The sequence below is a fragment of the Haliotis rubra genome, unplaced genomic scaffold (assembly GCF_003918875.1).
Source record: "Haliotis rubra isolate DU_JTF1 unplaced genomic scaffold, ASM391887v1 Scf33, whole genome shotgun sequence".
Taxonomy (NCBI): Eukaryota; Metazoa; Mollusca; class Gastropoda; order Lepetellida; family Haliotidae; genus Haliotis; species Haliotis rubra.
Genome location: NW_025767002.1, coordinates 1974979 through 1994284, shown reverse-complemented (window position 1 = coordinate 1994284; position 19306 = coordinate 1974979). Strand labels below are relative to the sequence as shown.

At 38.5% G+C, this 19306-nt stretch overlaps 1 long non-coding RNA gene across 1 annotated transcript; it reads right to left on the bottom strand.

The window, feature by feature from the left end:
* Positions 1–411: 411 nt before the first annotated feature.
* On the bottom strand, positions 412–12950 carry LOC124284123. The gene is made up of 3 exons (XR_006900471.1): positions 12940–12950; positions 4858–4861; positions 412–512 (listed from the first exon to the last, which is right to left on the bottom strand). It is a non-coding gene; the product is annotated as an uncharacterized LOC124284123 (long non-coding RNA).
* Positions 12951–19306: the final 6356 nt, after the last annotated feature.

The window sequence follows — 19306 nt, the reverse complement described above, 5'->3', positions numbered from 1 at the left end:
GGAAAATGTCGTTATGCCATTTCTTCTCGTATTATTTAATACACTATTTCAGAGCGGCAGCTCTCCAGATGCTTGGAGTAAAGCAATAATTATTCCATTACATAAGAAGGATGATATCCACAACCCAGATCACTATAGGGGCATTTCATTGTTAAGTATTTTAAGCAAATTATATACCAGCATATTAAACACTCGTTTAACACAATGGGCAATTATCATGAAAAGATATCAGAAACTCAAGCGGGTTTTAGAGGAGGTTATTCTACCATAGATCACATTTTCACGTTGAATGCACTTATTGAAAAATGCTTATGTAAAAAGAGAAAAAAAATTGTTTATTGCTTTCATAGATTTTAAAAAGGCTTTTGATTCAATAGACAAATTTAAATTATGGAGCTTGTAATCAAGCTACGGCTTGGGTGGGAAAAAGATGCTAGCGCTGAAAGGTATTTACTCTTCCGTTAAATCATGTGTGCGATGTAATTCACATTTAACAGACTACGTTAACTCTCCTTTAGGTCTAAAACAAGGTTGTATGCTGAGTTCAATACTCTTTTCTCTGTTCATAAATGAGCTTTCTATTGAAATTTCACAAAATGGAATACATGGCATCCAGTTATTTCCCGATATGATAGAAGTTTTTATGCTACTTTTCGCTGATGATGTTATTTTAGCTTCAGATACTAAATGTGGTCTTCAAAATCAATTACATATTTTAGCATTGTATTCAGATAAGTGGGGTTTACACGTTAACCTTGATAAATCTAATATTGTTATATTCAGGAGAGGAGGTAGACTTAAAAGAACAGATGCATGGTACTTTCAAGGTAATAACTTAAAGATAGTCAATAGCTATACGTATCTCGGTTTTCTATTCACGTGTAATGTTAGCCTAGGCAAATCGTTATCCGATCTCTCCTTGCGTGGTAAAAAAGAATGAATGGAATTAAATGGCAACCTTAGAAAAATCGGTTCGTTATCATCGGATAATAATCTTTTTCAAAATATTTGATAGTCAAATACAATCTATCCTATTTATATGCTTGAGAAATGTGGGGATATAAAAAATATGAATGTATTGAGAAAATACATCTTTCGGCTTGCAAATTATACCTAAACGTTGGACCTCAGACACCTAACGCTATTGTGTATGATGCATGTGGCCGTTTCCCTATTTTTGTAAATGCAGCTATTCGTTGTCTTAAATACTGGATTGAAATAATAACAATGCACAAAGATCGCATACCAAAGAAAGCTTATGAAATGTTACTTAATCTCGATAACCTTGGCTATGAGACATGGGCTTCAAAAATTCGCTATTTGCTCTTTTCTTATGGATGTGGATTTGTTTGGTTATCACAAACTGTTGGAAATCGTGTAAGTTTTAACGGAATCTTTAAAACGCGTTTAGTGGATGTTTTTAAACAAAACTGGAGATCCGATCTTGACAATTGCACACCTTATGTTTTGTATAGAGAATTCAAAAGCGTATTAAACCCTGAAAAATACCTTTTGAAATTGCAGATTATAAATTACGTAAATATTTAGTTAGAATTAGAGCAGGATTACTAAGGTTAAAATTTAATGACGGACGATGGTGTAAAATTAACGCATATTTGAGAACATGTCCTATCTGTTACGGAGGTGTAGAAGACGAATACCATTTTACATTTCATTTGTCCTAGATATGATGACTTACGTCGTAAATATTTACCAAGTGATTTCAAAACGAATATGTATAACTTTAACAAACTACTTATGACAAATAACGTACATAGTTTGAAAATGCTCAGCCTATATATAATGCATTCTTATGAACGAAGATGTAAGCTATTACAAGAATGATAATATTAAATACCATATTATACTTTTGTATTATCATATCTTTATCTACTTTATCCATATTAACCTGTATTGTATCAGATTACCTGTATACATGTATGAAGATAGGCGTGTATTCATATATGAAAATTGCACTATAATGTATGAAACTGTATGTATATGGGCCCGATGGCCTTTGTACGGAAATAAAGTTTTGATTGATTTTGATTGATAATTTGGCCTGGTTTGATGATGCGGACTGTATCGTGCCTTCTTACTCCTTCGTCCTTGCCTCATTACATAAGTAATGTCTTTTAATTTGGACTTTGTGACACTTTTTCTCGTTAAAAAGAAGGATTTAATAGATTACAGAGTTATACTTCAAATTGGTTACGGAACATTCTGATAACACCATTAAACAATTAATCTTTTCTTCCGATTTCTCGAAATCACTAATTATTACGCCTTTAAATTGGCATAATATGTAGCCGTTTCAAAAAAGGCTTCGCTTATGCTCACAGGTTACAGAGATCGACTGCTTCAAGTTGAGTTCGTTGTTTGGATTATTCAGTAACCATGTAGTATATATTTATTAACCAAAGAGATTCATGTAGCGTAATTGCGCACTGAGCAATAATCAGCTATGTGACGGAGGCCTTGAAGCAGGACCGGAATAACAGCAGTGACTGATATAAAGACCAGCGACCCATGCAATCAACAAAGTGAGTAAATGACTTTCGATTTACGCCGCTTGTAGCAATATTCCAGCAATATCACGGCGGGGGACATCAGAAATGGGCATCACAAATATACCCATTTGGGGAATGCAACCCGGGTTGCGAACGCTTTAACCACTAGGCTATCCCACCGCCCCCAATCAACAAAGAAACTGCTTCAGTTTGAACCTCCTTAGTCCCTTGACTATACTGACAGAATATTACTCCGTACACCTGATGTGTTGTTCCAGAAATGTTTTATCCATTAGATATAAATGGGAACAACACCGAGAATAACATAGCGTCACACAAATTGTCTTACTTAATCCCTTGCTAGTATTCCCTTTTAAACCTACTTTGTCTTTCACATCAGTATACATTTACACCATAACATTTACAATACCTACACCGTTTAGTCAAATACACATTCTAAGTGGAAGAATTGGAAAACAGGAACGTGTAAAACTCAATGTGGTTTTACATTAAGTGAATACACATCTGTCATTTTGTACTTTTTGAACATGTTGTACTAGCTCGGAATGTATTAAACTTACAGGGACAGTAGTTGGTGCACATGAGAGATACAAGAGACTTAATGTTTACTATAAAAGTGCTAGTCTGACAGTTTGATTACAGAGTAGCATGATAAGCGAGCCTGTCATGACAACAATATACTTAAAGCCACAGAGTCTGCACAACTCTCATATAGACTCCCTATTAAATTGTAGGCAATCTGCCATTGATATGTTCAAAACCCAACGCCCCTGGTATCTCCTGGAAAAGTGTCAAGAACTATACCACCATTCCATGAACATATAAACGAGTTTTTGTTAGCGCCTTCTAACACTAGAGGCTTAAAAATATACCATGTTCCCATCCTCCAGCTCCGTATATTCCTGAGGGCAGAACTTGAATATGAATAAAACATCATTAAGGATCCTACGGGTCTTATAGTTAAGGGTACATAACTTAACAGATGAGCATCTCCAAGCTCGTAGACGCACAGTCTGGTACTGTTGGTATACAGTGTTGTGAAGCTGGAGGTAGATGGCGCTTGTGCCGTTACCTGAACATATGGATGTCACGTGGGTTTCCTCACCATTTCATTATGTCAGCAAAACCTGTTTCGCAATATATATTCAGATGTGGTGCAGATGTTATATACAATTATTGTAAAAATCACCCACCCATGTGTTACGAAGTTCATTCGTATTTTGATTTAATAACGCTGGTTCAAAACCTCTGTACCGTACACAATTCTAATTCGAAAAATAGATCAAATGCATACAACATCTTAATGATCTTTATGCAATATTTCTAATTACGTTTGTCAGGCAAAAACATACACAGTGGCTGAATGCTGTTCCCACAGCACCTGGGAAATATAAACACGGTATATGTTTAGTATGGAACACTGACCTTTAATGTAGTCACAAATTTCATAAAATACTAATTCATGTTGTGAATGAATCAGGAAAGAAAAACTCACCTAAAGGAGAGCGAACTACACATTTTGCAGTTCATGATTCCCCGTTCAAGGTGAATTTCCACTCAGGAATTATTCTGTTGCTTTCTGCAAATGAGTTTGTATGGAATACTCTAGAGCGCTTACGACAACCCTCATCATATAATCAATGCGGTGAATACCGGTGCATACATGCACTTTGCATTGGAATTAAACAACAGCACGTCTTAATAAAAGTGTTACTGTAACGGAACTATTAAATCATTCTGTAACAGTGGAAAACTAAGTGAACTGCATTAATGCAATTTGTCGTTTGGCCTTGGTATTATTGATGCAATGGAGATTCCTACTGGCTACATTTACATCGTTTGCTCGTCACACGGGTTCGATGCTCAATATGGTTTCAGTACAGTAAGCCGAGTTCCCGTTGTTGTCATACCTCTAACAGTAGCTATCATTACGGACAATGGACACTCCTGATGGCACACACAGGACAGACAATGTTGACCCGAGGGTCATTTATGTATAAGGCAGTTCTTTTTCGACAAGTATGTAAACAGATCTGGACACAACAGTGTGCAACAAATCATCCACTGGACTAATGGGATTTCCATTAACTGATAAATAGCTGCATTTCCATAGGAATATCGATATGACAAAAATGTTGGAGTGAGTTCCTAATGACTTAATTATGATGTATTATCAGAATGACTGATGTGTTGAGTACTGTGTACATGAGAAGGCGTTCGATGTGTTATGAATTAGCTCCTCTCCTTCTCCATGTGGAATTCAGAACGTGTGTGAACGCTACCAAACTGGACATCGCGTTGATGTATTTTGTGCACAGTGATAAACATTACTTGGCAACTTGTACGAAAGACAAATGCCTGCTTCCAAGCAATCATACAATTGTGTTGGAAGTAACACTGAGCGATCTCATCCAGTGGCAATTAGGCCCACCCAATTCCCAATTGCTTAACCCGCATGATGACTGCATTACAGCTTCACGACCCCAAAGCTGTCCAAACGGTCTGCCACATATGATTGATGGTTCCAACCTCTGACCATTCTGATCTTCAGCAGTCAGCTATCCTTACACACCAAAGAGCCCGAATTCTGTTTCTGTAGGTCTCTTCGCTGGTCCAGGACTATGTAATGCCAGAGAGTGGCTGATGAGCGCTGCCAGAGGCAAGAAAACCTAATGGTTGCCAAACAATGCAATCCAGCACTTGAGGTGATCTTGAGCGTCCGAGTGATTACTGAGCGTGATAATGCTGCAGCCGTAGTATCTGTGGCCCTTGTCAGACTACTGCCTGATACTCTGGCACACCATTGAGTCAACTGCATCATACTGGAGTACTACCATGACCTCATGTTGTAAGGGTAACTTGTAGATGATGTCCGTCTGAGCAGCTCCTCCCGCTTAATGTCTTTCATTTAAAAACATAAAATTATTGCTTCCAGTACGCTAAATATTTATGCAATATTTCAAAGAGCAAACCAGAGTACGTACGAGAACATAACAGGTAGTTCAGGATACTGACAAAAATTCAACAAATAAATGTGGTTTATAAGTAACTGTACACCTTGGTATGCTATTTGTGCGAAGATAAATCATATGTAGAGTCTCAACGAGTGGTTTAAGCAAAACCGACAGCCATATTGCTGATGTCATGTACATTTGTTTGAAATGAGAAAGTCATGTCTATTTTGTGGATATGTTCTCTCTTCACTCTGTTTCCTCTGCCAGAAATGACAAGTCTGTGCACTACGGCCGGTCACTAAATGAATGGAGTAACATTGTCTAGCAGTCGGAATGCAATAAGTGCCAATGTGGAGAGGTTCTAACGGATGATATGCAGTTTAGTGTGGTGCTGGACGGACATCATGACTTGAAATAGGTTAATGCTGCTGAGGCTATTTTCGGAAGATGCACCCATGACTACAAACTAATAAGTCTAAGCCCTTCATTTCCAAATGTCGCCAAATAACTTCCAAAAGTGAAAAATGCCACATCTGTCAGATTACAGGATTACACGGTTTACATAAAATAAATATCTTGACTTTTGAAGAATCTCTTGCAAGGAACAGAAAGAGATGGCAAGTTTTCTTCTCACTCTGAATAAACTTGCTTTCATATATAGCAATATGGTATTGATTCTGGTTGAAAAAGATATTTTCATCTAACTGATGATAACACCTTTGCTTAAAAGAGGCTGTGAAATGTCCATTTCGTCAGAAGCTGAATGATTAACCCATCGTCAGCCATCAAACACTATTTAATTGATGTTTCACTAAAACCATGAGTTTTGCTGCCTCGAGTACGTGCTCACAACAGTAGAAATGTTGCTGGCTAAAGTTTTCTGATTTGCTCATTAACTCAGCATGATAGGATATGACAAGGCAGTGTATTGGTGACGTCCCTCGAGCTCGGGCCATCAAATTAATTCGTCAACATTTATACCTATTGTGATTGTTTATGTATATATGTTTACCGTACTGAATACAGTGTCTGTGTGTAGAAAGTGGCAGAAACAGAAAACTGGCGAAGTGTTGGGTCGACGTTTACAGATGGTCAGTGATCACTGATCCTTTTCCAGAATTAGAATTACCTCCGAGATATAGGTTTCCTGGCTGGCTTTATGAATGATGGTACATTAGCGGCCGTTATCTCAGAATGATCCTTGCATTTGTCGCTTGAGGGTGTTGAGATCATAGAGAAGGTAGTTTTCCGAAGATCTCAGTTATGACTCCATCTCTGTCACCTGACATACGCCAGCTAGAACGTGGTAAAGATTTTAGTCCGCTAAAGTAAACGCTACATCATTGCGTCCACTTGGAAAAGAACTAATTGAAAACTATTGCGTCTGCAGTAAGGCTTATGGCATCGCTTGAGGCAGACGTATTGGTGTTTTCGATTTTGTTGGCAATAGGTCGTCTGTATTGTTTCTAAAAGCAATCGTCCGATCGACAGACCACTAAATTGGTTTCTTAACCTTCTTAGGTGAATGAGTACTGTTTTACGGATCCTTTGACAATAGTCTAGCAAAATCCAACAGAGGACACCAGAGATTGGCGTCATACATTGTTTCTATCAGGGGAATCGAACCCGGGTCGTTTCGGCGTGACAAGGAAATGCTGTAACCATTAGGCTACTCTACGCCTTCTTCAGTAGCTTGTCTCGCTTGTCAAGACAATTACCTACGCATGGTATTATCACACTGGGCTTCTCAATACGCTGACATGGAGCGCGGGTGGCCCTAACCTTCTGAGGTGCTCCAATCGGGTGAGTTGTGTCCCTTTGGCATGAAGGAAATTGTGATTCTGGATACAGATACCGGTTCGGTCTGATTATGTTTCCAGGAGAGCATGTTGTGGTCGTGGATTTCACCAAAAGGTTATATGTTTTCGAACTGCATCCTCCCCCTACAAACCTGACATTGGGATATACTTAAATACTGCAGTATTGCTCAAAGCGACGTTAGTTCAAATTATCTTACCCGCTCTCTATGACAGCTCTAACATTTTCATTATTCAATTACCATGTTGGTAGATAATAACAGTATCCTGGAATGTTGTCAGCCTAAGGGCCCCATTTGGCAACCTGAGATATCTTTAGAAGAAGGAGCGATAACATTAAGGAAAGACCTGAAGGCACCTGTGATTCCCTTAAAGTGTGAAAGTTTGGTTCCTTACTTAAATGTCGAGCATAACACAGCTATATTGTAATGGCCAGCTTATGGCCAACAAAAAAGCGATAAATAAGTTACATCATCTGCTATGTGCCACATCAACAAGGTAACAGGAGAATTTCGGATTAATGGTCACAATTGGTTCCAAAGATCCCAGTAATTGTACGTGGGACCTGGTTTAGTGTCGACGTGAAGACTTAAAGACCAAAATAATGGCTTGATTCCCACGGCGTAAAATGACATTCATAAACAGTCATTTCACACATTTGTTATCAAGACTGTCCATACAGAACCATTTAATACATCACATTAAATTACGTGTTATAAGAGTTGCTAAATTGTATCTCTAATGTTGCCTGGTTTGGTGATGCGGTTTATTTCGTGGCTTTTTACTCCTTTGGTGTTGGATGTTGATCATACTATCAGTACCCGGTCTGTTTTGTCAAGTTTCGATACAATGTGCTAAGACTGCAATATTCCCGAATGGAAAAAAGGTATGCATGTTTTATGTCCCCGGTCTGGAAATCGTCACGACTAAAAGTCTCACTTATGGAAGTCTGTCGACAGTCGTTTCCAATATATAAACCTATATATATATTGATAACAATTTCACTTAAATACATCTGATCAAATTTAGGTTTAAATTACATGTTTTTATTCCTCTATTCATGTAACAAATAAGGCTATATCGTTACGATTAAACAACACCTCACACAAATCTAATTTCCAAAGTTCAAAATGAACCTTCAATCTTGCAACATTTTGTTCAATAACATTGTTTGCATGGAACCACATGTAGCTTCTTTGATAAGTTCGATACTAAAGAGATTATCTGAAGCAGCCATGCGATCTATGAAAGAAATAATATTAACTATTATCAAACACATCAAACAAATTGAATTGCCTTTAAGTATAACGTTTGGTTTTAAGCGTGCAAAAGGTCGAACACAATGTATAATCAATAATGTGCCATGTTTTGTCCCGACTGTTTAAGAGGCAAGCGCTCAGGACCCTGTTCATTCATGTGAGGGTGAATGGCAGCCACGAGTTCAGTCATATATATCTCAAAATGTATTGACTGGGAAATTGAGAAGAAGAAGAGGGAAATATACATACAAGCGGCATCAGACGCCACGGGGTAGTTAAATCTAGATTGTTTGGTACAAATATTAAATTTTATAGGTTTCGAGGTCTAGTCGAAATGTAATTGGAATCAATGAACCTTTAATACTGAATTGGATTGAATATGTCTTTGAATGCATCAAGAGAATATTACGTTTGCCTGTGGATGTTTCATGTCGAAATCAGCAACACTCAAACGAAATAACATGGCTGTGAACCAGAAACTCCAGTGATTTAAAATATGAAAACGATCTTCTTCCTCGGGGGAAACCAATGCATATGTATGCTTGTAGCAGAGCCTAACCACGCAATCCTTTAAATCGCCTCATGTGACCAACACAGTGCCCAGGGAACATATTCAATGCTGATTTCACCAGGGATGTATTTTTGTTTCATATTAATATGACTATAATATGTCTTTTGTGGAAAATAAATATTTTAGTTACGAAAAGTCATATTCCATGAATATTTCATAAGTCTGTTTCAATATGAGGGGCGTCGTAAAGTTCTGTTGTATATGACTTCATCTGCACAGCTGCGTCCCTCAGACATGTTGGCCTGTCATTGAAGATTTGCTCTGATTACAAATAGTATTATTCGTAGCATTTCACTGTATACTTAAGGTCAAACTATCTGTCAGAATTCATCATTTTAATGGCAACCCTTGATGTAGTTGACGCCAGATAGGAGACGGTTTATTTCCATGTCGCAGGATATTTGTGTAGAGTGGTTATGCGATGCGTGGATTGAAATATGATGGATCTCTCAATGAGTGACATGCGGAAGCAGACAGTATCACGATTGGCGCAAGAGCGAGTGATAATATCCTCTACCAACGCGAAGAGATGTCAGTGTCATCATATTTCAGTTGAAATGCATACATGGAATCATTATATACCAATAAAATGCACATAAAAGAGTATATCCAGATACAAATCGGTTTTCGCTTTGAATTTAGAACGTCCTGGCTGAAAGAATTTTGAATGGGTTATTAATATAAAGATAACGTTCTTCAGGGTTATCTATAGGAACAAAGCAATATTAAACATAACAATATTGATAATAAGCTTAATGCAAATCAAAAAACTTCGCCTTTGAGCATGCACTAGTGCGTGGATATTTTTGAAGACATTTACATGTAAATTTCACTATTTGATATGGTCATCAGCGGAGGGTAAATAATATAGCAGAGCTCAGTCCTTTGTCTAAACACATGTTGTGTATCTCTGTAGCTATTTCGCCACTTGTGAATTCATTTAGCATATCGGCCATGAGACGATGAAGCCATGGACATATGCTAAGTGACAGATTATTCGACAAATAAAACAATACGGTTGGACATTTATCTATTGTAGTTACTGTTGTATAATAAATCTTTATCACTTTAGTAACCGTCAATATCTTGTATCTCACTGTAAAGTGTATGATGTCCACAAACTCAATATACACACTCAATGGTATATCTGCCATTATAAACATGATTTCTATCAAACCACAGCCTGTGAATGTAGACGGAGGACTCAAAGTGATGCTGGTCCTAGTTACGACCAGCATGAAAAGAATGTAGTCTACAACCAGTTCCTTTTATCGAACCTACCGTTCGGCCGCCCGTTCCTTTCATCAGAATTTTCTGGTTCACTACGAATAGCTCCAAATTCCATGATGCGGCGTTCAACAGTCATAGTGGGCAGAGGACTGATTATAGAGATAGCATGTTGTGAAGTGAAGTCGTGTCCTGGAATCTGAGGTATTGCGTCTGTAGGAAGGTCACGAAACTCGAATGAATGATTGCTTTCAGGAACACTACAGACAAAGTATTGCCAAGAAATCGACAGCAGCAATACATCTACCTCAGGCGATGCCTCAAAATCTTACTGCAGACACAATAGTTTTCAATTAGTTCTTTTCCTAGAAGACGCAATGGTGTAGCCTTGGCTTCCAGAAGAATAAAATATCTACAACGTGCTAGCTGGCCTATGTGTTGGCGACAGTGATGGAGCCATAACTGGGATCTTCGTTCTCTACAATCTCAACACCCTCAGATAAACGTCAGATGCAAAGATCGCAAATCACCATGCGTATTTTCATAGGCCTCTCAAGCCACCATGATTCTGAGATAATCCATTCACAGCCAGCTGAAACCTCGGAGCGTATTCCACTTCTGTAATGAGATCAGTAATCACTACCCGTGTGTTAACGATGACCCAAAACTTCGCCAGTGTCTGTTTCTGTCACTTTCCAGATACACACAGACACTACATTCAGTGCCATAAAACGTAAACAAACGATCATGTACCTAAGGTTTAATGCGTAGCCATTATTCTGATGGGCATGCACGTCCCTAATATGCCTATGCACGTCCCTAATATGCCTATATGTTATGTCAATCGTTGTTACTGTCTACTGCAAAATTCAGACACTGTAAGCGTTGCTGATTTCGAAGAATTGTGCGCTACAAGAAAGGCAAGTTCTTCAACTGTGTTGGGTGCTCAGTTTGTACTTGTCGAACAAGTTTTACCAGTTTGGAAGGTATTTACCTTACAGGAACAGTAGCTGGTGCATATGACAGATTAAAGCGCCATTATGTTTACTATAAAAGTGGTAGTCTGACGGTATACTTAAAGCAAGTTATCAACAGAACTCTCATATAGGATCACTATTAAATTGTAGGCAATCTGCCATTGATATGTTAAAAAACCAAACTCTCTGGTATCTCCTGGAAACGTGTCAAGAGCTATACCACCATTCCATGAACATATAAACGAGTTTATTTTAGCGCCTTCTAAATCCAGACGTTCACAAAATGTTCCCATCCTCCTGCTCCATATATTCCGAGGGCAGAAAACAGATATGAATAAAACATCACAACCAATTGTACAGGTAATACAATTAGTAGTAAATAAAGTAACAGATAAGCACCTGAAAGCACCGTAGACGCACAGTCTGGTACTGCTGACATACAGTGTTGTGAAGCTGGAGGCAGATGGCGTTTGTGCCGTTCCTTGAACATAAAGATGTCATGTGGGTATCCATCCCCATTTTATTATGTCAGTAGAAACAGTTTTAAATATATATTCAGATGTAGATGGTATAGATTTATATAAAATTATTGTAAACATCACCCACCATGTGTTACGGAGTTCTTTGGTATTTTGATGTAATAGCACTGGTTCAAAACCGTTGTACCGTACATAATTCTAATTTGAAAAATAGATCAAATGTAATCATTATCATTAAGATCTTTATCGAATATTTCTAATTGCGTTTCTCATGACAAATACATGCACATACATACATGCTGTTTCCACAACGACTTCCACAGGGAACATATGTTTCATTAACACGGAATATGTTTAGCATGGAACACTGACCCAAAGATATAGCTGCCAATTTCACAAAATATTAATTCAAGATGTGGATGAAACAGGATAGAAAAACTCATCTAAAGGAGGGCGAACTACACATTTTGTAGTTGATGAATCCCTGTTCAAGGTACATTTCTACTCAGGAATAAAATGTTAAAAACTTCTGTTGTTTTCCTGCAAATGAGTTTGTATGGAATACGCTAGAGTGCTCACGACAACCCCACATCATATAATCGAATGCGATGAATACCGGTGCATACATGCACTTTGCACTGGAATGAAAAAAACAGCACGTTTCAGTAAAGGTGTACCTGTTACGGAATTCGATTCACACTGTTAAACAAACTGTAACACTGGAAAACTAAGTGAACTGTCGTATGTCCTTGGTATTATGGATGCAATGGAGATTTCTAATGACTAAATGTACATTGTTGGCTCGTCACTCCTAAAATTTGGGTTCGATGCTCAACATGGTTTTAATATGGGAAGCCGAGTTCCCGTCATAGTAATACCTCTAAATGTAACTATCATGGCGTAAAATATATGCTCCTGGTGGCTCAAAAAAGACAGACAATATTCACCCGAGGACAGTTTATCTATATGGCAGTTTTATTCCGACAAATGTGTACATTGATCTGGACCTAGTGTGCAACAAAACAGTGCGCAATACACTACTGGGACTTCCATTAACTGATAAATAGCTGCATTTCCATAGGAACATGGATATGGCAAAAATGTTGGAGTGAGTTCCTAATGACTTAATTATGATTTATTATCAGAATGACTGATGTGTTGAGTACTGTGTACATGAGAAAGTGTTCGATGTGGAATGAATTAGCTCCTCTCCTTCTCCATGTGGAATTCAGAACGTGTGTGAACGCTACCAAACTGGACATCGTTTTGATGTATTTTGTGCACAGTGATAAACATTACTTGGCAACCTGTACGAAAGACAAATGCCTGCTTCCAAGCAATCATACAATTGTGTTGGAAGTAACACTGAGTGATCTCATCCAGTGGCAATTAGGCCCACCCAATTCCCAATTGCTTAACCCGCATGATGACTGCATTACAGTTTCACGACCCCAAAGCTGTCCAAACGGTCTGCCACATATGATTGATGGGTTCCAACCTCTGTGGCCATACTGATCTTCATCCGTCAGCTATCCTTACACCCAAAAGAGCCCAGATTCTGTTTCTGCAGTCCCTGTCGTCGGTCCAGAACTATGTAATGCCAGAAGGTGGTTGATGAGCGCTGCGAGAGTAAAGAAAACCTAACTGTTGCCAAACAATGCAATCCGGCCCTTATATAATAATACTTACAATGCTGGCGACGTATTATCTGTGGCCCTTGTGAGACTACCGTCTGATACTCTGGTTCATCATTGAGTCAACTGCATCATACAGGGGTTTTACCATGACCCAGTGCTGTAACGTAATTTGTACGTGATGTCCGTTTGAGCAACACCAAACTTCCAAAAGAGAAAAAAAATCTCACATCTGTCGGATTACAGGTTTACACGGTTTATATAAAATTAATATCTTGACTTTTGAAGATTGAATCTCTTGCAAGGAACAGAAAGTGATGGCAAGTTTTCTCACTCACTCAGAATATACATGCTTTCACATATAGCAATATAGTATTGATTCTGGTCGAAAAAAGATTATGATAACATAACTTATGATAACACCTTTGCTTAAAACAGACTGTGAAATGTCCTTTTCGTTAGAAGATGAATGTTTAACCCATTGTCACCCATCAGACAATATTTAATTAATGTTTCATTAAAACCCCGAGTTTTGCTGCCTCGGGTGCGTGCTAACAACAGGAGTGATTATTCAAGAAATGTTCCTGGATAAAGTTTTCTGATCGGTATGATAGGACATGACAAGGCAATGTATCGGTGACGTCCATCGCGTTATCAGAATAATTAGTCAACATTAAACCTATTGTGATTGTTTATGTATGTATGTTTATGGCACTGAATGCAGTATCTGTGTTTTATGGCACTGAATGCAGTGTCTGTGTGTATTTGGAAAGTTGCAGAAACAGAAAACTGGCGAAGTGTTGGGTCGACGTTAACTCATGGTTAGTGTACACTAGAATTAGAATTACCTACGCGATATAGGTTTCCACTGGCCATGAGTGGATTATCTCAGAATGATGGTGGCTTGAGCGGCCGTTCATAATAAGCATGTTGGCGATTTCCGATCTTTGCATCTGACGTTTTTTGAGGGTGTTGAGATCGTAGAGAAGGTAGTTTTCCGGAGATGTCAGTTATGGCTCCATCCCTGTCACCTGGCAACCTCCAGCTAGAACGTGGTAACATTTTAGTCCTCTGAAAGGAAAGGCTACATCAGTGTGTCTAGTAGGAAAAGAACTAATTGAAAAGTACTGCGTCTGCAGTAAGGCTTATGGCATCGCTTGAGGTAGACGTATTGGTGTTTTCGATTTTGGTGGCAATAGGTCGTCTGTATTGTTTCTAAAAGCAATAATCCGATCGACAGACCACTAAATTGGTTTCTCGACCTTCTTACGTGAATGAGTACTGTTTTACGGATCCTTTGAAAATAGTCTAGCAAAATCCAGCAGAAGACACCAGAGATTGGCGTCATACATTGTTTCTATCAGGGGAATCGGATCCGGTGAGAAACACATGCTGTAACCATTAGGCTACCCTACGCCTTCGTAAGTACCTTGCTTCGGATGCCAGGACAATTACCCACGCAGGTATTATCACACTGGGCTTCTCAGTACGCTGACATGGAGCTCGGGTATCCCCAACCTTCTGAGGTGTTCCAATCGGGTAAGGTGTGTCCCTTTGGCATGAAGGAAATTGTGATTCTGGATTGGAATACGGGTTTGGCCTGATTATGTTCCCAGGAGAGCATGTTGTGGTCGTGGATTTCACCAAAAGGTTATATGTCTTCGAACTGCATCCACCCCACCCCACCCACACAAACCTGCCATTGGGATATACTTAAATACTGCAGTATTGCTGAAGGTGGCGTTAGTTCAAATTATCTTACCTCTCTATGATAGCTCTAACATTTTCACATTTTTCATTTTCATCCTAGAATGTTCTCAGCCTAAGGGCACCATTTGGCAACCTCAGATATCTTTGGAAGAAGGAGCGATGGCATTAAGGAAGAACCTGAAGGCATCTGTGATTTCGTTAACGCTTGAAAGTTTAGTTCCTTTTTAAATGTCGAGCATAACACAGCTATATTGTGATGGCCAGCTTACATCATACAGCAACGGATCTGCATGCCAAAATAATGCCTTGATTCCAAAGTCGTAAAATGAGATTCATTAACAATCATTTCACAAATTTCTTTGTGAAGACTGCCCATATAGAACCATTTAATACACTTCTAAGTAGTCGGATCGAATAAAATAGTAGTATATTACTTGTAAGAGTCGCTAAATTGTGTCTATAAAGTTGCCTGGTTTGGTGTTGCAGTTTATTTCGTGGCTTTTTTTTCCTTTGGCCCTGGATGTTGATCATACTATCAGTACCCGATCTGTTTTGTCCAGTTTCGGTACCATGTGCTAAGACTGCAATATTCCCGAATGAACAGAAAGTATACATTTTTATGCCCACGGTCTGGAAATCGTCACCAAAAACCTCATTGTAAGTCTCTCGACAGACATTTCCAATACATATACCTATATATTTGTCGACTGGAAGCTAATGTTGATAACAATTTCACTTAAATACATTTGATCAAAATTAGGTTTAAATTACATGTTTTATACCAGTATTTATGGAACACAATAGGCTACATTGTTACGATAAAAACATCTCACACAAATCTTATTTCAAAGATCAAATCAACCGTACCATGGCTTCATTCTTGCAACATTCTGTACAATAACTTTGTTTGCATGGAACCACATGTAGCTTCTTTGTTAAGTTCGATACTAAAGAGATTATTAGAAGCAGTCATGCGATCTATGAAAGAAATAATATTAAATATTATCAAACACATCAAACAAATTTGAATTTCCTTTTTAAGTATAACGTTTGGTTTAAAGCGTGCAAATGGTTGAACACAATGTCTAATCAATATTGTGCCATGTTTTGTCACGACTGTTTAAGAGGCAAGCGCTCAGGACCCGGTTCATTCATGTGAGGGTGAATGGCAGCCACGAGTTCAGTCATATATATCTCAAAAGGTATTGACTGGGAAATTGGGAAAAATATGAGGGAAATATACGTGCAAGCGGCATCAGACGCCACAGGGCAGTTAAGTCTAGATTGTTTGGTACAAATATTGAATTTAATGGTTTTGAGGTCTAGTCGAAATGAAATTGGAATTAATGAACCATTAACACTGAATTGTATTGAATATGTCTTTGAATGCATCAAGGGAATATTTTGTTTGCCTGTGGATGTTTCATGTCGAAATCAGAAATACTCCAACGAGATATCGTGGCTGTGTAAATTCAAGTCTGAACCACAAACTCCAGTGATTGAAAATATGAAAACGATCTTCTCCCTCGGGGGAAAGTAATGAAAACATGTAGCAGAGCCTAACCACGCAATCCTTTAAATCGCCCCATGTGACCAACAGGACGCAGGGAACATATTCTATGCCGATTTCGTCAGGGGTGCAGTTGTGTTACATATTAACGAGATGTCTTCAGTGCAAGATAAACATTTTAGTTAGCGTATAGTGATATTCCATCAATATTTCATACGTTTGTTGCAATATAACGGGCGTCAGGGATTCCTGTTGTTTAAGGCTGTATTTGCACAGTTGAATCTCTCGGACATGTAGTGATCCTCGGAATTTCTGACTTGCTCTGATTATGAGTCAAGGTTTATCAGTACCACCCCATGCTTATGATTATTACCAAAGCCTTAAACATAAAGACACTACAGCACATTCGGCTTTCCCGTCATTAGGCTAACACGGCATGAACAATTATCACACTGTGTACTGTACTATGTGCTATACACTATGCAAATGACCCTGATTTCATCATAGCGTGGGATCTCTTACATTCTTGAAAAAACCGTACCATTAATCCTTAATTACAGATAGTATTATTCGTAGCATTTCACAAGAACTGTATACTTAAGGTCAAATTATCTGTCACAATTTATCATTTTAATGGCAACCCTTGACGGAGTTGACGCCAGATAAGAGACGGTTTATTTCCATGTCGCAGGATATTTGTGTAGAGTGGTTATGCGATGCGTGGATTGAAATATGATCGATCTCTCAATGAGTGACATGCGGAAGCAGACAGTATCACGATTGGCGCAACAGCGAGTGCTAATATCCCCTACCCACGCGAAGAGATGACAGTTTCATCATATTTCAGTTGAAATGCATACATGAAATCATTATATACCAATATAAGGCACATAAAAGAGTATAACCACATACAAATCGGTTTTCGCTTTGAACTTTGAATTTAAAACGTCCTAGCTGAAATTACTTTAACTGGGCTGTTGAGCTAAAGATAACATTTTTCAGGGTTATTTATAGGAGAAACGCAAACTTACACTCTGAAATATGAACTAAATGTAAAGAAAACCTTCAACTTCAGTTTTGAAGTCATTTCACATTTAAATGACACTATTTGATATGGATATTAACTGACGATAACTATTACAGGACAGCTCACTACTTTATCTAAACTTATGTTGAGTGTCTGTGTAGTTATACGTCACTTGTGAATTCATTTAACAAGTTAACCATGACACGATGAAGCCATGGACATTTAATGACAGATTATTCGACAAATAACACGATGCACTCGGACATTTCTCTGTAGTAGTTTCTGTTGTATAATAATTTTTTGTCACTTTTGTAACTGTCAATATCATGTATCTCACTGTGAAGTGTATGATGTCTGCAAACTCAATATACACTCCCAATTGTAAATCCACCATTGTAATAATGTCGTCAGATCACAGCGTGTCAGTGTAGACGGGGAACCAAACTGATGCGGTTCCCAGTAATGTCTAGCATCAAAAGAAGGTATGAAGCTGTCAACCTCAATACAACCATACTCAGACCAAGCTTATATTCTACCATCATAGGATACTGAAGCGCGCAAGGGACTTAACTCCGCAAAGCGTCTCTGCCACCCGTCCCTTCTATCAAGACTTTGAGGCTTGCTGCGAATAGAACTCCGTATTCCATAACGCGGCGTTCAATAATCACCCCTTACTCAGCAAACAGGCAGAGGACTGATTATAGAGATGGCATGCTGGGAGGGGAATTCTTGTCCTGGAATCTGAGATATTGCGTCTGTACGAAGGTCACGAAACTCGAATGAATGATTGCTTTCAGGAACACTACAGACAAAATATTGCCAAGAAATCGACAGGAGCAATACGTCTACCTCAAGCGATGCCACAAGTCCTACTGCAGACACAATAGTTTTCAATTAGTTCTTTTCCTAGAAGACGCAATGGTGTAGCCTTGGCTTTCAGAAGGGTAACATATCTACAACGTGCTAGCTGGCCTATGTGATGGCGACAGTGTATGGAATCATAACTGGGATCTTCGTTCTCTACAATCTCAACACCCTCAGATAAACGTCAGATGCAAGGATCGCAAATCACCAACATGCGTATTTTCATAGGCCTCTCAAGCCACCATGATTCTGAGATAATCCATTCAAAGCCAGCTGAAACCTACCTCGGAGGTTATTCCACTTCTGGAAGGAGATCAGTAATCACTAACCGTGTGTTAACGTCGACCCAACACTTCGCCGTTTCTGTTTCTGCCACTTTCCAGATACAAACAGGCACTACATTGACTGCCGTAAAACATAAACAAACGAGGGAAGATAATCTACCTTAGGTTTAATGCTCAGCCATTATCCTGATTAGTATGCACGTAACTAATATACCTCCTTGAATACCTACCAGAAATATTCAAACTGGAAAATGTTCTTATTCGTATTCATTGTTTAAACAACATTTTATGTGTGAAAAGTATTTAACAGACGTAAGTATACGGAAATTAAGAGTATCGTTATCGCAGTTTCGATCTGGCTACTATGATTTAATGTATTTTAAAAGAATATGTCATGTTACTGAGAGCCAATCCTGCAAAATGTGTGACAGGGATATTACCGAAGATGAATACCATGTCCTT